At 38.5% G+C, this 5,799-nt stretch overlaps 1 long non-coding RNA gene across 1 annotated transcript; it reads left to right on the top strand.

Annotated features, from left to right (window-relative positions):
- Positions 1–247: 247 nt before the first annotated feature.
- Positions 248–5,799, top strand: LOC121133164. Its single transcript, XR_005869930.1, has 3 exons — positions 248–307; positions 4,768–4,910; positions 5,718–5,799. It is a non-coding gene; the product is annotated as an uncharacterized LOC121133164 (long non-coding RNA).

The following is a 5,799-nucleotide window of genomic DNA, read 5'->3' as shown; positions in this document are numbered from 1 at the left end:
CGTTCTGTGTAGCAAAAATGTATCCAAACACACCCCAGTTTTCAAAGACCATAAAATGCTCTTGCCACCAAGTGTGAATTTCCTCATATATAGTCAATGAAAGAAATAAAGTTTCCAGCACCTGGAAGCTATAGGCAGGAGGATCAGATGTTGGGGGAAGTCCTGTGCATTTGTCAATAAAGTACTGTTGAGCCTATAGGAAACCTAGATAGGAGGGACTAGGAGTCCAGGAGAACTCTGGGAAGGAGAAAGACAAGAGAGTCGACATGTGACGCCATAGGGGTAAGAAGCCGGGAACTATTCTCCGGTAAGAAACATACTTAGATTAACAATTATGGGGTAATTACTTAAGGCAGAGCTAGCCAGTAAGGGACAAGCAAGGCCAACAGCTTCATAATTAATATAGCCTCCTGTGTGTTTATTTGGGACTCATGCGGATCTAGAACCAGGCTGGCGCGGCAGAGCCCAGGTGACTGGCGGGGGATAAACCAAAGCGGCTAGCAAAGGAAAAAGCTTCTCTTAACAATCAGATGTTCAAAGTCTTCTGTCAGCTATACAGTGAGTTTAAACTCAGCTTAAGCTTCATGAGAACCTATCTCAAAATTAAAATGAACAAGTAAATAGAATTCATTAGCATTTATTGTCTTTAATAAAGAATCATGTTAAGCCTCCTCAACGTCATAGAAACACTAATTGATTCAGCAGCATGTTTGAATTTACATTAGAAAACAAAACCCCTTGATTATTATTGTACATAAAAGTCATCCATATTCTAACCATGGATTTCAGCATCACAGATGTTCATGTAAATGTGAACTCTTTAAAATGTTTAACATTTTCAAAAAGGTGTATTTTCAAAAACTTGAAAACTTCAGCAAATTCATTCACCAGAAGACATTATACAAGGCTTATTTTAAAGACTATATGCCTGTACATGACAGAACATTATTATTTCGTTCTAATATTTACATGTGTTTATTCAAGCGATACGAAGATATGCCTGAATTAAGAGGCAGCCTTTCCATGCCAAATGACTCACTGGTATATTTAAGAGAAATATACCACATTAAAGCATCAGTTTGGAGTGGTGATGTACATTTTATAGTGTTTGGTGTCCAAGTCCTGGACTCACTTAACTTCTTCTGGAAACATAGAAGAAGGAATGAGGGAGGAAGGAAGGAGGAGGAGAAGAAGAAAAAAGAAGGAAAATGAGAACAAGGAGGAGGAGGAGGAGGAGGAGGAGGAGGAGGAGGAGGAGGAGGAGGAGGCAACTTTAACTGATGGCCTGAAAATAAAGGCCAGGATACTGTAAGTAGCTGCCACCAGTTTTATGTCTTCTGGTAACTATAATATAGGAAGCTATTTTTAGGGCTTTGTCTTAGTCACTGTTCTATGCTGGAAAGAGACACCATGACTAAGACAACTTACAAAAGAGAGCATGTAATTGAGGACTTGATTACATAGTCAGAATGTGAACCCATGGCTATCACAGCTAGGTGCATGGCAGCAGGCAGGTAGGCATAGTCCTGGAGCAATAGCTGAGAGGTTAACTCTCATCTGGAAGTTGGAGGCAGAGAGTCAAAGACTGGACCTGGCATGGGGTTTTGAAATATAAAAACCCATGCCCATGAAATACTTTATCCAACATGGACACATCTCCTAATCCTTCCCAAAAGAGTTCCAGCCACTAGGAACAAAGCATTAATATATGTGAGCCTATGGGGCCCATTCCCATTCAAACCACCACAGGGTTGGAGGACTTTTCCCTTATGCAATGGCTAATCATTGTTGTCAATCTGACTACGTCTGGAATTAACCAAAACACAAGCAGCTGGGCACACCTATAAGAGATTTTTCTTGATTAGATTACTTGAGGTTAGAAGATCCACCCTAAATATGGACCACGTGTTCTGATGGCAGCCCACACAAAAGGACACTGAAAAAGGAAGCTTTTGCTTCTTGCTTCCTTCCCCTCACACTCTGCCAAGTTCCTCTGTCCTATTCCTGAGCCATTCTTGTCTGGGGTTAGAATCTATTTCTTTGGGATTCCAATATTGACTGAAGACTGGCTGCATCCTTGGGACTCCAGCACCAGAAAGAGACAGCTGAAACATTCAGTCTTGTGGACAGAACAACTACTGGATCCTTGACCTGTCACTCAGGAGACAGCAATTGTTGAGCTATCTGGACTACAGTCTGTAAGGTACTCTAATAAATCCCATATAAACACACATACACACACACACACATACACACACACACACACACCAGTACATATGACACTGATAGAATGAAATACATATTATACATATATATATACACATATACATATATAAACAGAACTGATAGAATAAAATATAAGTTTACCTGTACACATATATATGTATATACATATATATTTCATTCTATCAGTTTCTGTATCTTTAGAGAATCCTAATATATCTTATTCCCATGAAATGAGAGCCACATGATTCTTCTGAACCTTAGGCAGTTTTACATTCATGACCTAGTTATTCCGAAAAAATGTAATTGTTGCCTTTTAATCACTGTGTCAGCAAGGAGAAATATTAATATTTTATATTAATTTTTTCTTTAAAGTACTGGTTTATGTCTCTGATTTACAGGGCATTTAAATGTTTTTACAGGGTAGAGTGTGAAACTCAGTGTTAGAGCATTTGCCCAGCATGTAGCCTTGTGTTTGAAATCCAGCCCCATTATGTGTGTATTGCAGGGAGGGGAATTCAGCCTTAATGTTAAAGCTCAATAGCATTAATAGCATTTCCAGGATTAGAACTGGAAACTCTGTACGACTTTCCAAAGCCCTGCACATTCAGAAAGGATACCTGGAGTATAACTCACATGCAAGCAACTACTCTGTTGCTTTAAACACTAATGCTTGTGTTGAGAAATTTAGGGGGAGAAAAGAAACAAAGGAGAAGCAGCTGTTCCCAAGAAAGTTTCAAATGTTACCTCTAAATTGAATCAGTTGGCAGAACACAGAGTCTTTAAAATATGCCAGATTTGCTGTTGATCAGATGCCACTTTTTGTTTCCAACACACTGGAAGGTAAGCAAATACTCTTGAAGTGTTGGTAGAATAAATATTTCTGTCCTAAATAGGAAGAAGACAATTTACATTATCCATTTTGCCATTAAATAAATATTAATTATTACCTACTGTATTCGTTGTTGGGCATATAAGAGCAAGCTTAAAAGTGTAGAAAAGATGGTTGAGTTAAGAAATCTGAAAGCAACTCTGTAGGCTGAGTCTGCACAGATTGGAGTAGGAGGTGGTACTGATGAGAGCAGAAAAGGAATGAATGGTCAGCTGTTTGAGTGGGTTTATCCATCATGGGTTGATTTTATCATAGAGTAAATAGGGAGCCAATGTATGATTATACAAAAAATGTGATGCAGTTAGATTTTGTTTTTATTTTAAAGAAGTTATAGTAATAAGTTTGCAAAATCAATTTCATTATAGATCATCTTGTGGGTCTTAAAATGGGTCACTGCCCATCCATTACCATGGAAAGATTCTGTTCACTTGGGCTAAGGATACCATTACAGGGTTTTTAAAAGCTGCCCAGGTAATGCTAGTGCACAGCCAAGGATGGAGACACACTGCTATAGGAAACAAACTGGGCTGGAATGAGTGAGACTGCACTATGCTAAAGTCAGAGACTACCAGAGAAAACTGCATGTAGGAATTTGGGTTGGGTGGGTTTACCGTTAGTTGTTTCACAATGATGAGTATATTAAAGCTAGTCTCCAGGATCTAGCCCCATAGCTCCACCATGTGGATAAACTGTGATGTACCAAGGTTATTGGTGGCTTTTTACTTCCTGATCTTAGCTTTTTTGTTTTGTTTTGTTTTTAACATTCAAATACTAATAGACACTAATTAAAAAGACAACCATAATATGTTGATTTAAAGAAAAGTATATTGACTCTTAAAATATTTGGAGCACAAATACTTTATTAGGATATGAAATAATTTCATGCATATAATTTCTTTACAATATTTCTTTGGGCACATTTATGAAAAGGGTATTTATTTGCATTTATTATGTACAAGTGTATTAGATAATGAAATGATTGTACACAATTTTAAGTAGAGATAGAACTGCTATGAGGATTTTTGAAATGCCAAACACAACTGATTTTTCATGTCTCTAGGATGCCTTTCAAGCAGCCCATAATCACACTACATTTATTCTCGGGATATATAGAAACAGGTCAGGTAGAAATTTCTGTTGATTAGAAGAAAAGCAAAATAAATTGACTAATTTTTGACTACAGAATTTCCTCATCTTACTTAACTACTCAAATACTTCTGTTCAAAGGCTGGAATGCATGATTCTTAATTGCAAAATAAACCATTTTCATAGTCTGTAAACTTTCATGCAGGATTAGCTGTTACAATTTATCAATATCTCCTCAAGCAGATTCTGAAAATGAGATTATCAAGATGGGAAATTAAATCACATTCTTAGTTCTGCAGTCACCAGGCAATTTGCACAGTAAGCAATTTTTCAGTTCATAATTGAGGTGTGGTTTTTAATGTAAGGGCTTGCATCATTTAAATTCAGCCCTACAGTCTGACTTAATATATCAATTCAAAGATTTGGATTTTATTTAGCACTAGTTTTGTCCTGGAAGACATATGATTCTTACAACTGGTACAATTATGAGAGTACACAGAAGTAATGGGATTTAAGTTAAATGGACCTAAAGAAACTGATATAGGTATATGTTTGTGACACTGTAGTCAGGAGCTATGACAAGAGTGAAAATTGGGAAACAAAAAGCAGTCTTCAATCCAGCAGCATGGCCTCCCTGAGGATCAAGATGGAAATGAAGCTGGGTCCTGACCTCATGGATCAAAGTCAACATTTTAACAAGATCTCCCAGGTGACTTGTGTGCACATTAAACTCTTAAAACCAGCGTCTTGGGACAATGTTAAACAAAGTGTGCTCTCTAATGGGCCAGAGAGTAAATATTTTAGGCCTTGCAGGCCATGTGCTCTGTCTCTACTGCTGCAGCCTGGAAGCAGTGCTGGATGATAGCAGGCGAATGAGTGCTGATACAGGGGTTGGAGGAGCATCTAAGTGAGAACTCCCTCTCCCCCTTCTGATTAGTTCTTTTGTGTTCAAACTACAATTTTCATAACTGCTTCTCCTGACTCCTAGCCCTTCACACTCTCACTGAAACTGTCTCCTGGGTTTGAGTTTACAGAAAGGAGATCTGGGCCTAGGATTTCTCAGCCTCTATAATTGTGTTAATTCTTTATATAAACACATGCACAAGCACCATAGTGGTCCCTGGTGTGAAATGGTAATAGAGATACATAAAATACCTTCACTGGATACTGTCAGCAAGCCAATTACAAGACGTTGGGAGCTGGGTGGCTCTGAATGAACTAGAGGACTTTTGGAAATTGTGCTGGTTGGTTTTTGTCCTCTTGACACAAGCTAGAGTTATCTAGGAAGAGGAGACCTAAACTGAGAAAACGTCTCCATCAGATTCGCCTGTAGTCAAGAGTGGGGCATGTTCTGGATTTGGAAGTGTCCAGTCCATTGTAAGACTTTCTAATGGCTGCCTAGGCTCCTAGAGAGGCGGGCCTGGATGGTATAAGAAAGAAGTCTGAGTGAGTCATGGAGAAGGCAAGCCAGCAAGCAGCATCCTTTCATGGTCCTCATTTCTGTTCTTGTCTCCAGATTCCTGCTGTGAGTTCCTGCCCTTATTTTCCTTCATAATGTACTATAAGGTGTAATATGGAATAAACCCTTTCCTCCCAAA

Source organism: Mesocricetus auratus, unplaced genomic scaffold (genome assembly GCF_017639785.1).
Source record: "Mesocricetus auratus isolate SY011 unplaced genomic scaffold, BCM_Maur_2.0 Super-Scaffold_100020, whole genome shotgun sequence".
NCBI classification, from domain to species: domain Eukaryota; kingdom Metazoa; phylum Chordata; class Mammalia; order Rodentia; family Cricetidae; genus Mesocricetus; species Mesocricetus auratus.
The sequence above is the reverse complement of the archived record's forward strand: the minus strand, read 5'-3'. Positions and strand labels throughout refer to the sequence as shown.